This window comes from Dermochelys coriacea, chromosome 11, assembly GCF_009764565.3.
Source record: "Dermochelys coriacea isolate rDerCor1 chromosome 11, rDerCor1.pri.v4, whole genome shotgun sequence".
Classification (NCBI taxonomy): Eukaryota; Metazoa; Chordata; order Testudines; family Dermochelyidae; genus Dermochelys; species Dermochelys coriacea.
In genome coordinates, this window is record NC_050078.2 from 33,371,797 (window position 1) to 33,398,036 (window position 26,240).

Genomic DNA, 26,240 nt, shown 5'->3' on the forward strand with positions numbered 1-26,240 from the left:
GAAAGGGGTTTTCCTCTGGCCAGGAGGGAGTTAAAGGTGTTTACCTTTCCCTTTACATTTATGACACGCCCCAATATTGCTGACCAACTACAGTATACCTATCATACATAAACTCTTTATACAATGCTGCAATACAAACCAGTTATGTCTGGGTGTGTTATGATGAATGTCACAGGGTATATCGCTTATTCTTATACATGTTTACAGAGACTATCAATACCCATTAGACAAGTTTGATATTCAGTTGCCAATTAGTCAAGTATACAGGTTTGAGAGTTAAAATCAACACTGCGAAGAATGGCCTAAGGGTCATGTCATGTAAACTCAAGGAGAATTAGGCAAATGATAAAAATGGGTGAAAAATCTCAATTTTCTTATTCACATGAAAGTTCTAATAGGACTAATTTCATACGTTTGGCTTACTCACTTGAGTGAAAGTTGCAGGATCAATCCCAATACCAGCAATCATTCCAGCCTCAAACACTGTATATAATACTAGATTTTCACTGAAAACTGAAGAGTATGTGTAAGATAGCAATAACTGCATTTGGAAACTAGAAAAGTGTGAACAATTCTGTAATTCTTGTCAAGGTATATGCACCTATAAAGTTAGCATATACATCTCACAGAAAACATAATTCATATGTGCACTTTTAATATAGTCTGGTAAATATGACAGGTTTCAGAGTAGCAGCCGTGTTAGTCTGTATTCGCAAAAAGAAAAGGAGTACTTGTGGCACCTTAGAGACTAACAAATTTATTAGAGCATAAGCTTTCGTGAGCTACAGCTCACTTCACCCTAATGCATCCGATGAAGTGAGCTGTAGCTCACGAAAGCTTATGCTCTAATAAATTTGTTAGTCTCTAAGGTGCCACAAGTAGTCCTTTTCTTTCTGGTAAATATGTAATTGTATTGCCACTCACTCTGATTTGCTGCTGATTTAGATAAAGAATGCCTACATACATTTTCTGAGACATAATAGGAGTTAATGGGACAGATCTGTTAACATGTAGAAAGCATAGGGTCTGTAACATTATTTAGGTCTGTGAGTGATTTTGATTAACCAAACTGTTTATATTCTCTAAACATGAACGGATGAGAAAAAGCTGCAGCAGCAGTGAGAAAGAAACTTCCTAAATAAAAATGACAGATTATATCCCTTTCACTAACAGCAAGTTGACGTAAAACGAATACTGTTCTGGGATTCTTTTCCAACAGTTGTCTGTGTCTGAGTTTCAAATACATTTGTATGCTGCTCTTTGTTAACAGCAGTAAATACCTCATGGTTGCCAGGAATACCTTATTTTGCATTGATTCTGCCTACTTTTAGCACTGCACATTCCTTCTGTGGATAAAGGAAGTTAGAAATATTGCAAATGACAGTTTGTGGAGATCCTGCTCTCTGACCTTTATCTGCATTTAACAACAGCGTAAATTCCACATTTTGTTCAGCATAGTAATCACACAAAAGTCTTCTAAATAGGCCCCTAGAAGCTGCTATTCAATACCTGAGAGTTGCTCCTATTGTAGGAGCATTTTCTCCCACATTGGGTTGGTTTAGGAGAAAAGTATTACTACATTTTTAGGTTTAGTCTATAGATTTTTTTTCCCTTTTAAATCTTTTAATAAGGAGTAGAAATGCTAATAGTCTGTTGTGTATTTTCTTTCTATGGCTTTCTGCCAACTATAGATAAGTCAACAGTCAAAACACTAACAAGTTTTTATGTTAATAATAAGGATAATTTGAAAAGTAGCTTGAAAAATGTGAGTGTTTCTGTAACATTGAAGTAAATCTCTTCTGATCCGTCCAACAAACATTTATATAGAAAGCAGCTATTTCTAGCTATGTTAATGTCTTATTTATATAGCTTGTATCCATACCCTTCCTGGATTATATTTGGAAGCAATACATTTGTTAATAATGTTAAGCAGTTTAATAAGCAGATAAAATGAGCTAAATAAGGAGACTATCAAAATTTTATTACACAATTAGTTTTTTTCCTTATTAAACTACTGTTATGTATGAGTTATATTGACTATTTAGATTGTGTAGAAAGAGATTCAGAGATTCAGAGAGGAATTTTGAGAGATATGTAAATAATTTTACATTATGTAAATGGAAATATTGTAATATGTAGTTTGATATATGAAAATATAAACAATACTGAAAATATTAGGTAATTCTAGACAGCAAAACAATTAAAGAAAATTTGATATTTTGAATTATTTTTTGTAATCTGGAAATCAAGTTTTAAATCTAAAATAAAGAAATACATGAAACAAAAGAACCTATCAATACATTTTTCATAAATGGAAAGGACTGACCCTCCGTGGGAAAAAGTTCTTAGCAAAATCCTGTAGACCACTGGGTAAATTACTTCAAAATGGATGCACAATAAGGGCTGGAGTGATCTGAGTAATCACTGTCCTCAAAGAGCTGGGGTGAAAATCCAGGACAGATTTTCTTCCATGGGGCACAGCCCTACCAGTTTCCTGGAGCACCAAGACATCAGAAGTACTACTGCCCCCCCGCTTCACTGTCTACATCTGTTCAATGTAGACAAGAGGGAAGGTCTATTGTGACTATTGGGCTTACAAAGTGTACATCTATTGTGAGCTCAAATGTATAATGTATATAAAAATGCATAAGATGTTACAATAACCATGAAAAATAGGTGAAATCATTTATGACACGAATGTTTACCAAGTGCAAGAGAAGCAGGCAAAGAAGCTGGATGAGTCTAAACCAAAAAGGCCATGTTGATATATGACAAGTACTGTTGGAATTATGCTTGGTGAAAACAGATTATATGGAACCAGAAGTTAATAGACTAAAATTAATGTGACAGATATTAGGCCTAGTTGGTGAACAAAATAGTGAGGGGGATGAACTATGGCACCCATTTTTTTCCTTTTGGGGTTTCCTAAAAGAGACTTTGAAAAATCAGTTCAGTTCAGCTCTCCCTCTCATCCCATCTTACATCCCCCCAGCTCATCCCCCAACCTACCAACACTGCAACTAATCTTGACTTATCTAAAGGACTTTCTTCCTGAGAGGAAGGCTCTCTGGCCTTGCTCTTGTTTAAGGAACGTTGTTTTCACCTGCGAGTGCTGAAAGTCATCACATTATGACATCCGGTCCTCAGTTCAGCAGTGGGGATATCTAATTAGCAGCACCAAGAAGGCATGTATTTCCTTCTCTTGTTGTGTTATTTTCTGCCCCAGTGTTTCTTTCCTCCTGTTCTCTCTCACTCTCTTGTCTTTTCATTGACATTTCCTCAGACACCTTAAAAACCTTAAAGTCAAGATTCCAAATGTGTGGCTCCTGGTTTAGCTGTATCTTTCTCCACCAAGCATCTATACTATCTCATTGAGAGACACCACTGCATCCTCATAAGAAGCTATCTGATCTGGAAATTATCTGAAGTTATTACCCCTTTTGGCACTCTCTGAAAGAAACAAACAGAACCATTAAAAGGCAAGCTGCTAGTCTGTCATCCCTTCTGATCAATATATGCATGGGACCATTAGGGGAATGTGAACAGATGACTTCCCCAATGTTTTAAAAGACAGTCTACATGCTGTGTGGAGTCACATTTCATTCCCATCCTGTGATCTGGTTTTATTAACAAAGAGATAATATAGTTCATCTCAAGCCATCTCCCTATGCTTGGCTGCATCTAGGATCCTTATCTCAGGACACTGAGACCAGAATCTAGAGCTTCTTTGCTTCAAATTCTAGCTCCCTCATATAAGCATCTCCCAGCAGGATCAATATTTTCAAGGACAAATCTACTGGAGTATTTCCCATCCCTCTTTAAAAGGGCTAGTGAGGCAACATGGGGTCCAATATGCAGATAAAATACAGCTTTATAGCATTATCTTTTCTGACCAGCTGGTGTAATTGAGTGACTCGGCTAGTATCTAATAGCTTTGGAGGAGTGTACGCAGGCTAACACTCACTGAACGGGTATACCTGCTGTTTGTTACAGAGGCTTACAACCTAAGGGTTTTTGTTGGATGTTCAAGTAGCAGTGTTTCCCAATAATGCTTTTTATTGTTTCCTCGTCACAGAAAGGTTGTGACCTTTCATTTTAGATACAGTTCTTCGTAGGGTCGTCCATGCCATTTTCATCTTAAAGTTGGATTACTGTAATGTGCTGTACAAGAGGCTATATTTTAAAACAATCCAGAAATTAGCTAATGCAGATTGTAAGTGCCCATTTATTAATCAGTACTGCTTTACTCCTGTACACTGGCTACTGACTGATTTATAGGTGGATAAGGCATTGGTTCTAACCTGTAAATCCTTAAGTGAAATTGACTATACCTACCTGTGTCATTGCTGCTCTCCTTACATGATTCTGCAGCAGTTGTGAACAACCAAGACCCAAAGCAGTAGTTGTTCTTGATGTGGGGCCCTTGACTCTGGAATTCACTTTCCCACACAGTTTGCTTGAGTCCAGATTTGAGGAGTATGCTGCAAGACTTTACCCAGATTTTACTGAGGAGGGAGTGGGTGCTGAAATGTATTTTAGAACTGATATCTAAGATTGTTCTTTGTTGGCATTGAGACAATTTGTACGTTATTTACTTATTATTTTAAGTTTTGCACACACACTGAACAATTTGTGGTTGGCAGATTTTAAAAAACGGCCTAAGTAATTTGTCTCCCCAATACTAAAAAAAACCCAACATTTCAGTCCACTGGGTTTTTTCCTTTCCATCAGTCATAATCATATGCACTTCTCTCAGAACAAATGGTGATGAACAAACATGGCAACACCCTTAGATAACATGAATACTCTAAAACTGCCCTCCTTGCAGAATTCTAAGTGTTTCTTTATTGGAAAAAGTGTAAGACTGCCTCATGTGCAGTATGGTAGTACTAGAAAAACTGCAAAATGGCAGGCCTCAGTTTTTACTATCCAGTTATGCTGAGCTTGCAATTTACACAGAGGCAATGATCTACATGCTTTGGTCCACTCTGCTTCCTTTGCATAGTTCAAGAGGCGTAAAGGTAGATGAACCTTCAAGATCACTCCAGGTGGAAATACTCCCAGTGTAAGGGATTCCCAGCAGATATAGAGCCATCGGAGCCTTCTACATTTTCACCCTGCAGCTCTTGCTATAGTGGGTGTATTGGAGGCATGGAGAGGCCTGCCAGTTGAGGTGGAGTGGTTGGAATGGAAAGCAATTCACAAGATCAAAGACAGCTGGTGAGGTTTGGAACAGCCACAAGCGCTCTAAATTGTGCAGAGAATAAGAGAGTTGTAACCAGTTCCTTGATAATCTCTCCTTTCTCTGCTGCAGCCAGTATAAAATGGACACAGAGGAGAATCTGGTCAATTGTCTAGTGAGCGCAGAGCTGGGATACAGGAATCACTGAGTTGAAGTTCTAGTTGTGACACTCCTTCGTCGCCTGGGACATCTCTCTCTGGCTCAGTTTTCCATTTGTACAATGGGACAATAATACTTTTCATGAAACCTCTATAAAGCCAAAAGGAGTTGAAAAGTGTGCAAATTAGTGCAGAATTTGTCCCTAATGCATTAAAATGAGCAACATACTACATATAATCACAAAGGCCTAGATTTTTAAGCTATTTTGCCATTGCTGTGCTCAGCATTGAAATGCCTAATTGATTTAGGAGCCTAACTCTCATTTACTGTAAATGGGATTTAAGCTTCTAAATGCTTATATCCCTTTTGAAAAATGAGATTTAGGAGCTACAATGCTGAGCACAACAACTATTAAAAACCTCTAAAACTCTGGGACAAAGGGACCAGCTACAACTGTGGGAGAACAAGATATTTGCATTTCCTGAATTTTTAATTGAATTTACCTTAATCTGGCTATGTCTGCATTTCACAGGGCAACATAACAAATGGCCCATAAACAGGTTTAATGATTTGCCCAATGACATAAAATTAATTTATGACACAGTTAAGACGAGAAGTCATGAGTGGCTTCCTAGTCCTGTGTCCAATCTACGAGACCATGCTGCCTCCCTTAATGTTTGATTTCTTAGGTGCTTTATGTGCAAAAAGGAAGGAAACACTCAGTTCTTTTCATGTTTAAAAACAGTTTACTTTAAAAAGTTTACTTTAACTTTTTCTTATTTGGGCTTCTAGCAAGGGGCATTTATCTTTTGAATGGTAGGGGGAAAGAGGCAGGAAGAGGTATGATTTGTATCAGTTGTTGGAAACAGCTGTTTATTGTAATTTCAGCACAATGTGTCAAAATATCTAGATGATGGACAAACTATAAATGAAAAATAAAAATCAAAGCATTAATTTTCCTGCAGAGCTGTCAGTACTTCAATTACAGAAAAACCACAATAACTCTCTCTGTTTGTGCTACTTACAATTTGGGAGCCTCACTCCTCCCACTTCCTCATCTTCTTAGCACCCAAATTCTCAACCTTTAACTACAAATACAATAACAATAATTACCCTGTCACTGGACACTATGCCAACATGCTGATGAGAATGGGAAGGGAGAACTACTCTCCACCTCTTTACATAATGCTGTAAATTGCAGGTTTGAATCAACTTTGCTAAAAATCTTAGTACACTATTGAGCAAGTCCAAAAATTATTTGTTTACAAATGTATAACTATAGATTTTTTTTCATATGTAACTAAGAGACTTCCTCCTCAAGGATATCAAGTTAAAAATGTTTTTGTGCGGTTGTTTTTGATCCATCTAACAGACATAACAAAGTTGAATAGATTTTTTTAGGCTTCCAACAATAGAACAATAACTTCCTGACTGAAAGCAAACGGACATTTTCAGTTCCAAAGGAGAACTTTTCACTGCTCGTGTGAGTATCAAATAATAGAACTTGACTGCCACATGGGCCTCTCTTCACCTGCAGCTGAGATCACTGCCTCCTTATTGAGGATATTACAAGCAAAAGGGGGTTTCATAGAGGAGGACACTGCTGTAACAGCACAGCTCCCTAATCTGCTCTCTACATATATCTGGGAGCACTGTCATCCCTATTGAGGATATCAACAGGGTGAGATGCTTTAAACAAACAAAGGACTGCTATATGAACAAGCCTGTATTTTCTTTTTGATGCTTATAATTTTCAGTTGTTAGCTTTATTTGTATAGAATGCCTATCTTATCATCTTAACTATTTTGTCCTATTTAAAGATGTTCTATAATTTGTGGATTTAACCTTTATTTGATATAGTTATCTATGAAAGTTATTTTTAAGGAAGGATCAAGGTTTCCTATTTTGTAATGTGACATTATTGGAGTCCCAGGAATTTTTTGTTTTTAATATTTGTGTGTTGTGTAACTTCATCTGTGTTTTTTATATTTACTTTGGCATTGCAAGAGAGACTTGTTATCTTGGCAAAAATGAGTCAGAGAGAATACAGGTCATCTGAGAAGATAAAGCAACAGAAGCAACTTGATCAATATATTAAATTGAAAATTAGCAGTGAAGATAAAGATTCCTCAGTGACTAATTTATTGTCAGAGGCTGTGGTCTGCACCACATGCGGATCTAGCCTGCATACAGGTTTAGGCTCTGTGTCTTCTAAGAAAGTGGACATAACATGAAGGACTTACAACCAGCTTTTAAAAATGATGAATAAAAAACTAGCTGTTGTATTTCCAAGAATTAAAAAACCTGGAAATACTAATAGAATCACTGAAAAGGGATCAATTATCCTATTAAAGAACGGACCAAATTAAGATGTATTTGAATAGCTCTAAAATATTAGCAGGCACATTAAGATAATACTTTATTACATCATAGGTTGGGGTCTCTGGAGAATATATCAAGACGCTCCAAACATCATATTTTAGGATTAGAAAAAGAAGCAGAGGGTTATGATCCTTCTGTTCCTTTACCTGAAGAATTATTGGAGGAGTAGTTTAATCCACTATTAAGTATACAACGTGCTTTTGAATGACTTCTTCTTCCATGCACACTTGTGAAGCAAAAAGGGCACTGCGAACAAAAGGACACTTTCTGGTTGCTTTTAACAGATGTAATGTAGCAGATTGAAATGAACATTTATATTGTCTTTAAAAGAAGATTAGTTATCCAGAAACACTGAGTTATAATGTTTTCAAATTGTGAAAAAGAAACAAGTCATAAGCAGAACACATTTATAAAATAGGCACACACATTGCAATATTTTATCCTACAAGACTGAGATACTTCTGGGACCAACCTATGTCATCTTGATTTTGATAAGGTTTGAAAGGTTTTTGTTTCAAAGCATTCTATATCAATTTTAATTGAGGGAAAATCTTTGGAAGCAGTAACTTTGATCTTACTAAAAATCCTTATTTTCCTGATTCTTCAGCAGCAAATTCCTAGATATAAAATAAAGTTTGGACATATGTATTTAATAAATGGAAAATTTCTCCCGTTGGAATTACGTAACATGCCTTACTAACAGCACCATAATAGTTTATTTAACTATTAACAGATGTGCTGTAAATTATTTTGTCTTTGTGATTGGTCTAAGTTTGTTAGTATTATTACTAGTGACAGTAAATAAGATTATTTTATAGCATTTGTTTTTTAAAAATTGATAAAATGAAGAGAGGAATACAAAAGTCACATGTAACCTTAGCATTCATACACCAAACAACAATACAAGGGATGATTTCAGACTCCACTAATCTAGGACTCAGCAAGCTTTGGGGCATCCCCCCAAATCTTCAACCTGCTACTTCTCTGCACTCTCTCTTCTGCTGTCACACACACAGAGCTGGCAGTGTGTGCTCTGCACTACAGCTGAATCAGTCAAATATTGAAAGACTGAAGGAATAGCACTATGGACCTAAGATGCGTCCCCGTATCAGTAGGCTACGTTGTCTCCTGCTCATTAAGGTCCTGTTCCTACATGTGCTTAACTTTACAAACATGAATTGTGCCTCCAAAGTCAATAGGTCTACTCATGTATAAAGTTAAGTATGTGCATAATTGTTTTCAGGATTGGGGTCTAAATTGCTAATGTTACTCACTGAAACCGGTTTCAGAGCGGTAGCCGTGTTAGTCTGTATCAGCAAAAACAACAAGAAGTCCTTGTGCACCTTAGAAACTAACAAATTTATTTGGGCATAAGCTTTTGTGGGCTAGAACCCACTTCATTAGATGCATGGAATGGAAAATACAGGAGCAAGTATAAATACAAGAAAAGATGGGAGTTGCCTTACCAAGTGTGAGGTCAGTCTAAGGAGACAATTCAAGGGAGGAGTAACCGTAGGGGGAAATTAGTATGGAGGAAATTAGGTTTACATATCACACAACAAAAACACCAACTCAGGAACCAAACCCTGCAACAAACCCCGGTGCCAACTCTGTCCACATATCTATTTAAGGGACACCATCATAGGACCTAACCACATCAGCCACACCATCAGGGGTTCGTTCACCTGCACATCTACCAATGTGATATATGCCATCATGTGCCAGCAATGCCTCTCTGCCATGTACATTGGCCAAACCAGACAGTCTTTACGGAAAAGAATAAATGGACACAAATCTGACATCAGGAATTATAATATTCAAAAACCAGTAGGAGAACACTTCAATCTCCCTGATCACTCAATAAGAGACCTAAAAATGGCAATTCTTCAACAAAAAAACTTCAAAAACAGACTCCAACGTGAAACTGCAGAACTGAATTAATTTGCAAACCGGACACTATCAAATTAGGCCTGAATAAAAACGGGGAGTGGCTGGGTCATTACAAAACCTAAACCTAATTTCCCCCTACTGTTACTCACACCTTCTTGTCAACTGTTTGAAATGGGCCATTCTCATTATCACTACAAAAGTTATTTTTTCTCACTTGGTATCCTACTGTTAATTGAATTGTCTTGTTAGACTGACCTCACACTTGATACGGCAACTCCCATCTTTGCACATATTTATACCTGCTCCTGTATTTTCCACTCCATGCATCTGATGAAGTGGGTTCTAGCCAACAAAAGCTTATGTCCAAATACATGTTAGTCTCTAAGGTGCCACAAGAATGCCTCATTGTTTTCACTGAAACCGGAAGTTCCAGAATTAAATCCTACCTTAAATAATCTAAAAGTATTTAAAATATTTAATAAGCATCTAATTTTCATTTGGATGAACAAAGAATCCAAATTGCATAAAAAGGAGGGAGTTCAGTGCCCTCTACCCAAAACATATTCACAGCTTGTCCTGGAAATGTGACAGACAGAAGCACTTCGGAAATTGGCTCCACCAGATGTTTATCAGAAGTGAATTTGTATTACTACTATTAATTGGGTTTATTGCAGTAGTGCCTACAGACCAACCAAGATGGGGACCCCATTGTGCCAGGCATTGTACAAACAGAGAGTAGTAGACAGTCTCTACCCTGAAGAGTTTACAGTCTAAATAGACACAACAGACACAGGGTGGGGGAGTGGCTATAACGCACAAGCTGAGTGAACAATGTGATGGCAGTAAATGTTGTGTTAGTTCCTTTTTCTGTGGGTGTGGGATTAATTAGGAGGGGTCAGCTAACTGGAAAGAAAAGGGAATGGAAACGGATCATGGAAGGGAAGGGGAGCAAAGGAAACAGGACAAGGAGAAGAAGGCAAGTGTGGAGTAATGCTGAGGTTAAGAGACGGAAAGGGACATGTTTGGTGCAAAAGGCCAATCAGCACAGGACAGCGAAAATGATAGAATCATAGAAATATAGGGCTGAGAGGAACTTTAAGAGGTCATCTAGTCCATCTGCCAGTGCTGAGGCAGGACCTAGTATACCTAGACCAGTGGTCACCAACCGGTAGATTGTAATCGACTGGTCGATTGTGGAGCCTCTTTCAGTTGATCTCAGTCACAGTGTAGGATCACCAACCCTCTTGAAGCCAAACCGGGAGATCGGCTGCTACCAGTCTGGCAGCGCAGAAGGGCTAAGGCAGGCTCCCTGCCTGCCTTGGCCCCATACTGCTCCCAGAAGTGGCCAGCATGTCCGGCAGCGGCTCCTGGGAGGGAGGGGCAGGGGGACTCCATGTGCTCCCCTCGTCTGAAGGCACCACCCCCTCAACTCCCCCTCAGATGGCTGGGAATGAGCGGGACAGGGCATCACAGAAGGGGTGGGGCAGAGATGTCGCCTCAGGGCAGTGGTGGGGCAACAGTGATTGGGTTTGTGTAATTACTGTTATTTCTACGTTTTCTTTGAGGTAGATCCTGGGTTGCACTTACATTCAAAAAGTGATCTTGTGCTTAAAAAGGTGACTTAGACCATTCCTGACAGGTGTTTATCTAATCTGGTCTTAAAAACCTCTGATGACAGGGATTCCACAACCTCCCTTGGAAGCCTAGTCCAGTACTTATCTGTCGCTATAGTTGGGAAAATTTTCTCCAATATCTAATCTAAATTTTCCTTGCTGCAGATAAAGCTGATTTCTTCTTGTCCTACCTTCAGTACTTATGGAGAACAACTTATCACCATCCTTTCAATAACAACTTTTACATATCTGAAGACTGTTTTCAGGTCCCCCATCAGTCTTTTTTCTTAAGACTAAACATACCCAGTTTCTTTAATCGTTCCCCAAGGTCAGGTTTTCTAAACCTTTTATCATTTTTATTGCTGTCCTCTTGACTCTCTCCTATTTGTTCACACCTTTCTTAAAGTGTGGCACTCAAAACTGGACACAATACTCCAGCTATGGCCTCACCTTAGTATAGTTGAACAATTACCTCCCATGCCTTGGATATGACACTCATGTTGATATATCCCAGAATGATATTATCCTTTTCGCATCTGCATCACTTTGTTGACTCATATTCAATTTGTGATCCATTATAACCCCCAGATCCTTTCTCCAGTACTACTGCATAGCCACTTATTCCCTGTCTTGCCTTTGTGCATTTCATTTTCCTTCCTATATGGAGTACTTTGCATTTTATTTTGTCCATTTCAGACCAATTCCCCAATTTATCAAGGTCATTTTAAATTCTAAAAGTGTCCTCCAAAGTGCTTGCAACCGCCTTCCCAAGTGGTGTCATCCACAAATTTTATATGCATACTCTCTGCTCCATTATTCAAATAATTAATTAAAATAGTGATTAGTATCAGACCCAGGCCTGACCCCTGTGGGACCTCCAGGAGAAACATCCTCCCAGTTTGACAATGAACCATTGATAACTACTCTGAGTATGGTTTTTCAACCAGTTGTGTATCCACCTTATAATACTTTCAGATAGACTACATTTCCCTAGTTTGCTTGGAAAAACGTCATGTGGGACTGTGTCAAAAACCTTATTAAAATCAAGATACCACAACTACTGCTTCCCTCCATCCATTAGGCCAGTAACCCTATCAAAGAAAGAAATAAGGTTGGTCTGGCATGATTTGTTCTTCAGAAGTAAGTGTTGACTATTACTTACCACCCTGTTATCCTCTAGGTGCTTATAAATGGGTTATTTTATAATTTTTTCCAGGTATCAAAGTTAGGCTGATTGGTCTATAATTTCCCAGGTCTGTTTTGTTCCCCTTTTTAAAGTTAGGTATTATGTTTGCTCTTCTCCAGTCATCTGGGACTCACCCATCCTCCATGAATTCTCAAAGATAATTGCTAATGATTAAGGCTACGATTATGTCCCGGAAATCCCGGAATCTGTGACTTCCATTGACTTCTGTGATATTTTCTGTCCTGGGCTGTAGCTCCCAGCTAGCCCTGCCCTCGCAGCTCCCAGCCCCTAACCTGGTATGGGGACCCCACAGCTGCCAACCTGCGGCAGGTCGCTGGCGGATCCTGCAGCTCCCCAGATGCAGAGGGCGGCTGGACCCCCAGCAGCTGCCCAGCTGCTGCGGGCGGCTGGCGGACCTCGTGCAGCTGCCCAGCCATGGTGGGTGGCCAGCGGGACTCCCCACAGCTGCCCAGCCGCAGCCAGCAGACCCTGAAACTACCAGCCGCCCAGGGCGAGGGGACCCCGCAACAGCCCAGCCCCAGGGTATGGGGACCCCGGAGCTCCCAGGCACTGCAGCAGTGAGGGATCTGGGAGCCCCAACAGCTGTGGGTGCTGAACCCACCTACCCCTTTTGTCAGGGATATTTTCAGTGAAAGTTAGGGACAGGTCAGGGGCTGCCGTGAATTTTTGTTTCTTGCCCGTGACCTGTCCATGACTTTTATTAAAAATATCAGTAACAAAAACTTAGCCTTACTAATGATTCTGAGATTCCTTCAGTTAATTCTTAAGTAGGCTGGGGTGTATTTCATCAGGCCCTGTCGACTTGAATTAATCTAATTGATCTAAATATTATTTTACTTGTTCTTTCCCTATTCTGGCTGGTGTTCCTTCCCCGTTGTTATTAATATTAATTGTATTAAGCATCTGGTCCCAATTAACCTTTTTTGTGAAGACTGATGCAAAATGGTCTTAAATACCTCAGCCTTCTTGTTGTCATCTGTTATCTACTCCACTTCCCCACTAGACAGTTTACTTACACTTTCCTTCTTTCCCTTACTCCAAATGTATTTATAGAACTTCTTATTGCCTCTTATGTCACTTTTTATGTGTAACTCATTTTTTGCCTTAGCCTTTCTGATTTTGTTCCTACATGCTTGTAGTATTCTTTTGTAGTCATCCTTACCAATTTGTCCATAAGTCCACATTTTGGTAGGATTCCTTTCTGATTTTCAGGTAATTAAAGATCTCTGATGAAGTCATATTAGCCTCTTATTATTCGCATTGGGATAGTTTACTATTTTGCTGTTAATATTGTCTCTTTGAAAAACTGTCAGCTCGCCTTAATTCCTCTTTCCCTTAGATATTCTTCCCCATGGATCCTACCTACCGGTTCTCTGAGTTTGTTAAAGTCTGTTCTTTTGAAGTCCATTGTCCTTATTCTGTTACTCTCACTCCTTCCTTTTCTTAGACTCATGAAATCTATCATTTCATGATCACTTTCACCCAAATTGCCTTCAACCTTCAGATTCGTAACCAATTCCTTCCTGTTATAGATTCATAGATACTAAGGTCAGAAGGGACCATTCTGATCATCTAGTCCGACCTCCGGCACAGTGCAGGCCACAGAATCTCACCCACCCACTCCTATGAAAAACCTCACCCATGTCTGAGCTATTGAAGTCCTTAAATCATGGTTTAAAGACTTCAAGGAGCAGAGAAGCCTCCCTCAAGTCAACCATGCCCCATGCTACAGAGGAAGGCGAAAAACCTCCAGGACCTCTCCAATCTGCCCTGGAGGAAAATTCCTTCCCGAGCCCAAATATGGCGATCAGCTAAACCCTGAGCATATGGGCAAGATTCACCAGCCACATACTGCAGAAAATTCTTTCCTGGGTAACTCAGATCCCATCCATCTAATATCCCATCTCAGGGGATTTGACCTATTTACCCTGAATATTTAAAGATCAATTACTTACCAAAATCTCATTATCCCATCATACCATCTCCTCCATAAACTTATCAAGTAGAATCTTAAAACCAGATAGATCTTTTGCCCCCACTGCTTCCCTTGGAAGGCTATTCCAAAACTTCACTCCTCTGATGGTTAAAAACCTTCGTCTGATTTCAAGTCTAAACTTCCTGGTGGCCAGTTTATACCCATTTGTTCTTGTGTCCACATTGGTGCTGAGCTGAAATAATTCCTCTCCCTCTCCTGTATTTATCCCTCTGATATATTTATAGAGAGCAATCATATCTCCCCTCAACCTTCTTTTAGTTAGGCTAAACAAGCCAAGCTCCTTAAGTCTCCTTTCATAAGACAAGTTTTCCATTCCTCGGATCATCCTAGTAGCCCTTCTCTGCACCTGCTCCAGCTTGAATTCATCCTTTTTAAACATGGGAGACCAGAACTGCACACAGTATTCTAGGTGAGGTCTCACCAGTGCCTTGTATAACGGTACTAAAACCTCCTTATCCCTACTGGAAATGCCTCTCCTGATGCATCCCAAAACCGCATTAGCTTTTTTCACAGCCATATCACATTGGCAGCTCATAGTCATCCGATGATCAACCAATACTCCAAGGTCCTTCTCCTCTTCCATTACTTCTAATTGATGCGTCCCCAACTTATAACTAAAATTCTTGTTATTAATCCCTAAATGCATAACCTTACACTTCTCACAATAAAATTTCATCCTATTACTATTACTCCAGTTTACAAGGTCATCCAAATCCTCCTGTATAATATCCCCATCCTTCTCCGAATTGGCAATACCTCCCAGCTTTGTATCATCTGCAAACTTTATTAGCACACTCCCACTTTTTGTGCCAAGGTCAGTAATAAAAAGATTAAATAAGATTGGTCCCAAAACCAATCCCTGAGGAACTCCACTGGTAACCTCCCTCCTGCCTGACAGTTCGCCTTTCAGTAGGACCCGTTGCAGTCTCCCCTTTAACCAATTCCTTATCCACCTTTTGATGTTCATATTGATCCCCATCTTCTCCAATTTAACTAATAATTCCCCATGTGGCACGGTATCAAATGCCTTACTGAAATCTAGGTAAATTAGATCCACTGCATTTCCTTTACCTAAAAAAATCTGTTACTTTTTCAAAAAAGGAGATTAGGTTGGTTTGGCACGATCTACCTTTTGTAAAACCATGTTGTATTTTGTCCCATTTACCATTGACTTCAATGTCCTTAACTAATTTCTCCTTCAAAATTTTTTCCAGGACCTTGCATACTACAGATGTCAAACTAACTGGCCTGTAGTTACCCGGATCACTTTTTTTTCCTTTCTTAAAAATAGGAACTATATTAGCAATTCTCCAATCATTCGGTACTACTCCTGAGTTTACAGATTCATTAAAAATTCTTGCTAATGGGCTTGCAATTTCAGGTGCCAATTCCTTTAATATTCTTGGATGAAGATTATCTGGGCCCCCCGATTTAGTCCCATTAAGCTGTTTGAGTTTTGCTTCTACCTCAGATATGGTAATATCTACCTCTATATCCTCCTTCCCATTTGTCATGCTACCATTATCCCCAAGATCCTCTTTAGCCTTATTAAAGACTGAGGCAAAGTATTTGTTTAGATATTGGGCCATGCCTAGATTATCTTTAACCTCCACTCCATCCTCAGTGTTAAGCGGCCCCACTTCTTCTTTCTTAATTTTCTTCTTATTTATATGGCTATAGAACCTTTTACTATTGGTTTTAATTCCCTTTGCAAGGTCCAACTCTACTCGACTTTTAGCCTGTCTCACTTTATCCCTACATGTTCTGACCTCAATTAGGTAGCTTTCCTTGCTGATCCCTCCCATCTTCCACTCCCTGTATGCTTTCTGCTTCTTCTTAATCACCTCTCTAAGATGCTTGCTCATCCAGCTTGGTCTACAACTCCTTCCTATGAATTTTTTCCCCTTTCTTGGGATACAGGCTTCTGATAGCTTCTGCAGTTTTGATTTCAAGTAATCCCAGGCCTCCTCTACCTTTAGATCCACAAGTTCTTCAGTCCAATCCACTTCCCTAACTAATTTCCTTAATTTTTGAAAGTCAGCCCTTTTGAAATCAAAAACCCTAGTTGCGGATTTATTTTTGTTAATCCTTCCATTTAGTTTGAACTGAATTAGCTCATGATCACTTGAGCCAAGATTGTCCCCTACAACCATTTCTTCTATGAGGTCCTCGCTACTCATCAAAATTAAATCTAAAATGGCATCCCCTCTAGTCGGTTCAGCAACTACTTGATGAAGGAATCCATCAGCTACCGCATCTAGGAAAATCTGAGCCCTATTATTATTACTAGCACTGGTCCTCCAGTCTTTATCTGGGAAGTTAAAGTCTTCCATGATCACGCAGTTTCCATTAGTATTTACTTTATTAAAGACATTAAAAAGGGCTCTATCCATATCCAAATTAGATCCCGGAGGTCTATAGCACACCCCAAGCACTATCGTAGGAGAGGCTTTACTAGTTTTCTTCCCCAATGTAATTTTTGCCCAGACGGACTCTGTCTTATCCATTGCATCGCTTCTTATTTCTTTACATTCTACCTCATCATTGATATACAATGCTACTCCACCCCCTTTACCTTTGTTTCTGTCTTTCCTAAAGAGCACATACCCTTCAATACCTGTAGTCCAGTCATGACTACTATTCCACCATGTTTCTGTTATCCCTATAATATCTGGTTTCACTCCCTGCACCAGTAGCTCTAGTTCCTCCATTTTGTTACCTAGACTCCTCGCATTGGTGTATAAACATCTTAATTTTTGCTGTTTGGCCTCGCTCACATTTTGTACCCTATTAGGCACAGTTATTCTACAGCCAGTATAACCTATTAGACTAGTATCCACACCGCCCTCGCTCCTTATATACATTCTCCTACCCACGGCTGTATCCTTTCTTACTTCATCTTCTTCCCTCTCAATGCTAAAATCTGGCGTGGAGATTTTCTGGACATCTCCCATCCATCTCCCCCTAATTCCTAGTTTAAAGCTCTCTTTATCAGTTGTGCCAGCCTCGATCCTAGAAGTCTATTTCCTTCCCTACTCAGATGAAGTCCATCCCGAGAGAACTGTCCTCTGTCCGTGAATGCCTCCCAGTGGCCATACATCCCAAAGCCCTCCTTATAGCACCACTGCTTAAGCCATCTGTTGACAGTCATTATCTTGTCACACCTTTGTTGCCCTTCTCTAGGAACAGGAAGGATCCCGCTAAAGATCACCTGAGCCTCAATTTCCTTAAGCGTCTTCCCCAGCCTAGCATAGTCTCCCTTAATACTTTCCAGCGAGAATCTAGCCGTATCAGTGGTTCCCACATGAAGGATAATTAGGGGATTCTTTCCCGCTCCCTTTAGGATCCTTTTCAACCTCAGGTCTACATCCCGTATCTTAGCACCCGGAAGACAGCACACCCTTCTATTCTCAGGATCAGCTCTAGTTACAGGCCTGTCTATTCTTCTTAATAAAGAGTCCCCTATCACATAGACCTGCCTTTTCCTGGTGACAGTGCTATTCTCCAGTCTCTCCCCTGTTCCCTCTGGCTGCAAGTTCTTTCCATTCCTATTTTCCCTTACAATCTTCTTCAACCCATCCTGTATCCTCCTGGGGCTCATTCTGTTAGTCAGAATCAAATCTAAAATGGCTGTTGCCTGGTTACTTCCTCCACCTTCTGAAACAAGAAGTTGTCCCCAATACATTACAAGGACGGAATGGATATTTTATGTTTTGCCAAAATGCAAAATGCATCCGATGAAGTGAGCTGTAGCTCACGAAAGCTTATGCTCTAATAAATTTGTTAGTCTCTAAGGTGCCACAAGTACTCCTTTTCTTTTTGCGAATACAGACTAACACGGCTGCTACTCTGAAACATGTTTTGCCAAGTTACATTTCTAACAGATGTCTGAGTAGTCAAACTCTCCTATTACTACAGGTCTTGTGTTTTGGATATTTCTGTTATTTGTTCTAGAAGTGCCTCATTCACCTCCCCCTCCTGATTTGATGGTCTACTAGCCCTACCACGATGTCACCCTAGATTTTTTCCCCTTTTATCTTCACTTAGAAACTTTCAGCTGGTCTGTCTCTTACCTTCTTCTGGAACTCAGAACAAGTGAATACATTCTTGATGAATAATGCAACACCTCCTCCCTTTTTTCCCTGCCTGTGCTTCCTGAACAAACTATAGCCCTCTATACCAGTGTTTTTCAACCTTTGGTCTGTGGACCCCTGGGAGTCCACAGACTATGTCTAAGGGGTCCACAAAAGGGTGTCGTTACCATAGAACAGTGGTTTTGAACCTGTGATTCGTGGACTCCTGGGGGTCTGCAGACTATGTCTAAGATTTCCAAAGGGGTCCACACCTCCATTTGAAAAGTTTTAGGGGTCCACAAATGAAAAAAAGATTGAAAACCACTGCTCTATACCAATATTCCAGTCATGAGATTTATCTCACCATGTCTCAATGATGTCAATTAAGTAATAATTTAGGTTGTGTACTAAGACCTTCAGCTCTTCCTCTTTGTTCCCTCTACTCCTTGCATTTGTGTTTAGACATTTAAGATGTTAAGCAAATTCCCCCCCTTGTTGCTCCTATGACCCTTGAAGTCTTTAAACCATGATTTGAGGACTTCCATAGCTCAGACATAGGTGAGAGGTTTATTGCAGGAGTGGGTGGGTGAGATTCTGTGGTCTGCATTGTGCAGGAGGTCAGACTAAATGATCATAATGGTCCCTTCTGACCTTAATATCTATGAATCTATGAATTGTACTTTACCATTTCCCCTCCAACTTCCAGCACTCTGTCAAGGTCACCTTTTTTAAATCCTTCCTGTGGGTTTTTGTCACCTGCCCCCTTTGAACCTAATTTAAAGTCCTCCCTCCTCACTAGTTTGGTGAGTCAGTGTCCAAAGATGCTCTTCCCCTGCCAGGTCAGGTGGATGCCGTCTCTTCTTCCTTCATGGAACAGTGCTGCATGCTCAAGGAAGCCATACCCCTCCTTTTGACACCATCCGCACAGCCATGTATTAATCTCCAGGATGTGTGTGTCCCTGCCTGGGCCGTTACTCTCAACTAGGAGGATGGATGAAAACAGTACCTGCACTGTTGACTCCTTCATCTTTGCTCCCAGTCAAAACTTTACAAAAGTGTAGGTAGGACATAATACTGACTGGTCTGGGCTGTCCCATTTGAACACAGAAGAACAAGTTATTTCCCTGTTAGCAGGCATAAAAAATGAAGTGTCAGTTTCCTTACTGCAACATGGACAGTGAGACAAGTGTTTAGAGCTTAGTAAATTAATCAACACTTAATAAAAATAGTCTCTGTGGTGAATTTCCTTCCTCTTGTTTCAAAGACTTTTAAAGAAGGCAATGGGATGGAGGTTCCCTCAACCTGTCACCTAACCACCTGTAAACATACTGCTACTTTAGGCTTTTTGATTAGCACTGGAGACCATCCCAGAATTTCTGGCATAATCCTTGGGGCAGATTCTAAATCAGATCCAATGTGGTGCGATGTGGTGATATTGTAATAGAACATCATTATGTCTTTTCCTCCCTCATGCTATCTTGAGGTTTATATTGTGATGTATTGGCATGTCATGATTAAGCTAATGTGCTTGTATACATAACATTGTAAGGGAGGCGTATTATCCATTGGACGAACTTCTAAAAGTTGCAATGCTAGTAGCTGTAGACACATTCTCTCTAATGACAGGTTTCAGAGTAGCAGCCGTGTTAGTCTGTATTCTCAAAAAGAAAAGGAGTACTTGTGACACCTTAGAGACTAACAAATTTATTTGAGCATAAGCTTTCGTGAGCATCCGATGAAGTGAGCTGCAGCTCACGAAAGCTTATGCTCAAATAAATTTGTTAGTCTCTAAGGTGCCACAAGTACTCTTTTTCTTTATTCTCTCTAATGTAATGGTAAATTCTCTGTTGGCTGTGGTACAATGTTGCTGAAGGTGCATTCAATGGTTCTAAGGTCATGAGTCTGGGATGCTTCAAACTGAAGTCTCATGACTTTAATAGTGTTGGTAAGACTGAGTTTCTGAGCAGCACTTAGTTCCGTGGCAGGCCAACCATATACTGTATGTTAACTTTTCAAAAAAGGAAAAGAATTGTGATCTACCATATTCAACGGGGTTTTGAGCCTTGAGAAGAATGAATTATCTCTTTGTTCAAACTTGAACGTTTTTCAGATTTTTGGTGTGGCTAAAAACTTCCAAATTACATTTAATCAATAGATTCAAAATTTTGTATGCTATGATTTCTAACTAATTTTTAAAAATAAATCACTACATTCCCCTTTTCTTCCCTCTTCCTAATCTCCACTTTTCCTTGTATGCCTCCATGTATCTTTCCTTGTTTCTTTCAATGCCCATTTCCCTCAGGGAATTTTCCTATATATTTTTCATCCTATTGGAATGTTTCATTTGATATATTTTCTCTAAAATCCTCCATTTTATTCAAGTTTTTCTTTTTTAGTTTAGCCCTTTCCGCTGTATTTGTTCTTGCATTAAGTGTTTTCTTTCTCTCTTTCTCCTTTGTGCCAACCTCTCTCCACCACTATCTTTTTCTTGCATTTCTATACCCTTAGTCCTCTCCTCTCTGTTTCTCTGAGTCTGAAAGCCAGAAAACAGACCCTGTTCATAGTCCAAATGCAGGTGAAGATTGCACTTAGGAGGGTGAATGGGTTACAGAGTGAAGTGATACGATAGACCTGCATCACTACCACTGCTCACTCTTTATTCTATCTGTGTGAGGGTGGAGTCCAGAGTACTGGAAGTGTAGTGGTTTGGGAAAGTCCTGAGCTAGAGAGATGGCAAAGATAGAGTCTGGGGCAGAGGCAATGCTGGAGCTTGAAATAGTGGTGAAACAGAGTGACAGAGATTAGGGCTTATGCCAATGGCACAACTGGAAGTCAAGGCATTGCTGAGCTATTGCCAAGGTTGTGACTCACAAGTAGGGATGCCAACTTTCCAATTTCTTAAAACCAGACACTATACCCTCCCACCCCATTGCTCAATTGCCCCCGCTCCACCCCCTGCCAGTCGCTGTCTCCCCACTCTCTCAGGACTCACCTGTAGGGTTGCCAACTTTCTGCTCACACAAAGCTGAACACCCTTGCCACGCCCCTCCTCCAAGGCCCTGCCCCTCCCTCACTCCATCCCCCCTCCCTCTGTTGCTTGCTCTCCTCACCCTCACTAACTCACTCATTTTCACTGGGCTTGGGCTGGGGGTTGAAGTGCAGGGGGTTGAGGGCTCTGGTGTGAGGTCGGGGATGAAGGATTTGGGGTACAGAAGGGTGCTCTGGGCTGGGGGTTCAGAGTGTGGGCTGGGGCAGGGCTTGGGTGCGGGGTGGTGTGAGGGCTCTGGCTGTAGGTGCAGACTCTGGGGTGGGGCTGGGGATGATGGGTTTGGGGTGTAGGAGAGTGCTCTGGGCTGGGACTGAGGGCTTTGAGGGCAGGAGGGAGATCAGGGCTGGGGCAGGGGGTTGGGGCTCAGGAGGGCTGAGGGCTCTGGCTGGGGATGGGGGTTCTGGGGTGAGGCTTGGGATGAGGGGTTTGGGGTACAGGAGGGGGCTTCAGGCTAGGGCTGAGGGGTTCAGAAGGCAGGAGGGGTATCAGGGCTGGGACAAGGGAGGTGGTGCTTACCTCAAGCAGCTCCTGGAAGCAGCAGCATATCCCCACTCTGGCTCCTAAACGGAGACGGAGCCAGGGAGCTCTGCGTGCTGCCCCCCTCTACAGGCACTGCCCCTGTAGCTCCCATTGGCCACAATTCCTGGCCAATGGGAGCTGCGTAGGGGTGCTTGGGACTAGGGCAGCATGCAGAGCCTCCCTGGCTGCCCCCTATGCCTAGGAGCTGGGGGCTCGGTGGGTGCCGTTGCTTGGGTGCGCGTGGAGCCATGGCAGGCACGGCGTTTGCCTTAGCCCTGCTGTGCCACCGACTGGACTTTTAATGGCTTGGTCAGCAGTTCTGACCAGAGCTGCCAGGGTCCCCTTTCCACCAGGCCTTCTGGTCAAAAACCAGGGAGTGGTCTTCTTTGGTGTGGTGATACTAAGAATGGGGGAAAGTGCAAAGCTGCCAGCTCCCTCAATATTATCCCAAGGACCATCATGATTTTATGCTTCACAGCTTCTCAGTCTGCTGATTTGACAAATCTTGTGAACTTTTGCCCATCTCCTATTACCTTATAGTAGGACGATAGTACAAAGTGAAAGTCTCCGCCTTCAGTTAAACCGACATCCGTTTCCATGCAGCTTTGCGGAATGAAGTGAGGTTGCCTTTAGGAACGAGTGCTGCCATCTCCTCTTGTTCGCTGGGGGACTGAAGCCAAGCTGCCTACAGGGAATACTGCCACCCTCTGGGCTCTCTGTTTACGAATCTGGACGGTAGGGCTGGTTGAAAAACAAAAACGTGGTGAAATTTGGTTTTGGTCAGTTTTGAATTACAAAAATATTTGACCAGCTCTGTTGGACTGGAAGAGACGGAGGAGCTGTAATGTGCTAAAGAAGCAGAGTCAATCTGAGGGGGCAGGAGTTGGTGAGAGGAAAGGGAAAATATGGGGAACAAGTACATGTGGACGAGCATGTGGAGGGAGTATAAGTGGGGCTGGGAAGTAGATGGGGCAGGGAGAGATACAGGAACGGGCTGGGAGGAGGGAGACGGAGGCGGGTTAAGGTAAGGGGGGATGGGGAAGGGCAGCGTGGCAAGTCCCCAACTCTAGAAGGCAGAGAGTGAGAGAACTTCTCTACACTGCAGCCCCACATTTGTGTGATTTAAAGGCTGAATTTTGAAGCTGAAATAATCACACCCCTCCAAGGGCTTGGGATGGCTTGTCCGTAAAGACTCGGGGCAGAGAAATTGTGGGTTTGGTTTTAATTCCGTGATTTTTGAGGCTATTATAATAGCGTGGTGTTTGATTCATGGCTTTTGCACCCTAGGGGCAGCAGCACTAAGGTGGTGCTGGGCCCCAGCACGTGATACCGTCTTCGGTGGGGAGACAGGACGCAGAGTAAGTTTGGGACAGTCCCTTTTGAGCGTTCGGCGCACGTACCATGGGGTGGGAGGAAGAGGGGCATTTGGACTCCATCTCTTGGAGCAATTACGCAGGGGGCTGGAGGGAGGTCGATTGGAAAGCGCCCCCCCCCCCCGATTGCGGTAACGGGAGAAGAGGGGGTCGGCGCTGGGGTCTCTTTCCTCCTCTGCCGAGCGGCGCGGCGCTGCCAGATGCGGCGAGGGGACAGAGCCAAGAGGACGCATAGCGGACGAAACGGCCTCTCCCGCCCGTTCTCGCGAGAGCCGGAGAAGGGGTGGGGCGTCAGCGGGGCTATGACTGGCGACTCGGGGCTGTCGCCATTGTGAGTTCTGCAGGCGGAGGTGGCCGGGCCACCCGCAGCGGGGGGTGTCTGGGACGGGACGAAGGCTCGGGTGAGTAGGGGACAGAAGGAGTGGCTCGGTGTGTGGGGCTCCCCCCTGCTTGGCCGCGGGGCGGGGGGACACTGACGAAGGTTGAGGCCCGCAATGTCCATCTTGTCTCTGGGCTGTGGCGGCCACAGCCTGAGGAGCAGCCCCGGCCGGGCCGCAGAGCAGCCGGGTCTCTACCTGGCCCGGAGAGACTCGGCCTCTTCGTCGCCCGCTGTCCCGCCCACTCTGCCAGGCTTGGGATGAGGCACGAACAACCAGTCTCCCCCCCACCCCACCCCACCCCACCCCACCCCCGCCGCCACCAGCTCTGACTCTTCCCCACCCTCTGTCCCCAGCTCACCAGGTGTGGATCAGTCCTGCCAGTGCCACCCTCCGAACCGCTTCGTCCTGGGGCCAGCCTCAGCCTGGGCCCCGAACACCAGACCAGACCCTGGTAGGGCTTGCCGAGCAGCGCAGACTCGCTCCCAGCATGACCCCTCCCCTGGGCCTAGGGAGTTGCCCTGTTCGCTCTCCTGACAGGGCTGGGGGAGTAGCCGCACCTTCTTGAGTGAGTCTGTCGTGGAAACTTGACCCCGATGGACTGAGTAGTCTGGGAGGGCTCATAGAGTTAATCAATCCTATATCTGTGCAGAAGTCCCAATTATTCCTTCTCCACCCCATTACCACCACTAAGACAGAAGACGGGAAGGGGGGGGGGGGGTCCAGAATGGCTGTAGAAGGAGAATTGTTCATTGCCTTGTTGTGGGTCCCACCATGCCAGAACTAGTCACTGAAGGGAACTTTAGGAAGGGTCATATCCCAAAGCAAAGGGAACATAAACCATCCATAAGAGATACTTCTTCCTCCCTTCTCTCCCACTCCCCAAACCCCTGAGGAAGAGACCTTCCTAACAGACAGAGAGGCAGGGATGCTGCCTGTATGCACCCTCCCCACATGAAGTATTTTGGGATCACACTGATGGCAGAACGGGCATATGCACACTTCTATTGTGTAGTGCTGCAATGGCCCTTTCAGAACTGGTGTAAGTTAAGGAAGGCCTTAGTGGTCATCTGAACTGCAGAATGGGCCTCTGGCAACTGTAAGAGACGGGGAAATGCGTTGTTTCCCTCTCAGCTGGATTCTCTTCTGATTAAAAACAGCTTCTGATCTTTGCACCCCAATGATGATCCAGCACCAACCCTGATCCTATTCAGTACTGCAAAGTCCAAGTTTTCAAAAGTCATTAGTAAGGTCCTCCAAAAATCCCAGTAGCTTTTAAAAATACTTTTGCCTTCTGTTTTTAAATCTTTAGAGTGTGCTTGGATCATGATTTTTCTTTTTCCTAGCTATCACAGTTCCAGAAAAATTACTTGAATTTTCTATTGCTTAAGATCTGAGGTGGTCCCCTCATCACATGCTTCCAAGCTAAAATTACATTGCTTCTTTCCTTGGCCCCCTGACTCCCACGTCTCCCTGTGTTGGGGCAGAAAGATTGTTCTTGAAACACCAAGCTGAAGTGCTCATTTTCTCCTTCCCTTCTTGGAGCTGATGACTCTGGAGAGGTTCCAAGTCAGTGCCAGCTCCTATCATCTCCATCTCTTCTCTGTGGTGAACTGTTAGACAGACTCGTAAGCCTGGTTGTCCTTTTGTATTGTACCCAGAGGCACTGATGGATTCTGAGAAGGGTGAGACAGTGGCTTCTTGGTTTGCCAGTACTGGAGTTAAAGGAGAAACAATGCTACCTTTTACCCCTTTGCTACACTTAAGTGTTTAGGAGGCAATGGGATTTAGAGAAGCTGCAGCAACTCTCATCAAACTTAATATCTCTTACCACTTTCTTATGACAGTCCTAGGGGTTACTTCTAATACTGAAAGTACTTTATTATAGTAAGGAAAACAGTTATCCATGAAAATCATCTTTTCATGTCCATTCAGTTAGGGGTGTACCCCATATTTTTCAGAACTGGACATAATAAGGTCACACCACTCTGCCAGTTCAGTAGTAGATCCTTGCACCATTCATCTCGTTTCTCATTCATTTTAATATGCAATGATTTTTGGGATTGTGCTGAGAACATAGTACGTCCCTCTCAGTAAAATCTGCAGCGGCTCTTCTGCAAAACTGTCTGAACACTGTCCCAACTTCTGCACATCTTATGAGGCTCATCCCAATGGCCTAGGAGTTTACTTGTAGTGACAAAAGTTCCAAATGCTCCCTGCCTTTTTGGTTGGTGTGGACTTTGAACTATGCCCAGCAACTGTCAGTCTTCCTGGGGATTAAGCGCTTAGCACTTCTTCCTCAGAGACCAGTCTATGGGTTTCTAAAACAAAGTTCTGGAGAACTAACACTTAAATCTTGGTGCATATCCAATTGCTAGTTTTTAGCATACAGTCTACCAAATTATTATTTGGCTGAACAC

At 42.4% G+C, this 26,240-nt stretch overlaps 1 protein-coding gene and 1 long non-coding RNA gene across 19 annotated transcripts in view; one reads left to right on the forward strand and one right to left on the reverse strand.

The window, feature by feature from the left end:
- Nucleotides 1-789: 789 nt before the first annotated feature.
- LOC119863310 lies at nucleotides 790-24,737 on the reverse strand. 2 transcript variants are annotated; one of them, XR_005295569.2, is made up of 4 exons: nucleotides 24,182-24,737; nucleotides 22,604-22,811; nucleotides 7,870-7,969; nucleotides 790-5,491 (listed from the first exon to the last, which is right to left on the reverse strand). It is a non-coding gene; the product is annotated as an uncharacterized LOC119863310 (long non-coding RNA). The 2 variants fall into 2 exon arrangements; XR_005295568.2 differs by lacking the exon at nucleotides 24,182-24,737 and adding an exon at nucleotides 23,471-23,611.
- Nucleotides 22,668-26,240, forward strand: part of MARCHF7 (membrane associated ring-CH-type finger 7) — a 39,500-nt gene continuing 35,927 nt past the window's right edge. For 9 of the 17 annotated variants that reach the window (XR_006277959.1, XR_005295565.2, XM_038421537.2 and 6 more), the window contains exon 1: nucleotides 23,708-23,844. The gene's annotated coding sequence lies outside the window, so the exon portion shown is untranslated. Of the gene's footprint in view, nucleotides 22,912-23,357; nucleotides 23,429-23,707; nucleotides 23,845-24,176; nucleotides 24,389-26,240 lie in introns of those variants that run through there. The other 8 variants (XM_043505166.1, XM_043505164.1, XM_043505163.1 and 5 more) reach the window with 6 other exon arrangements.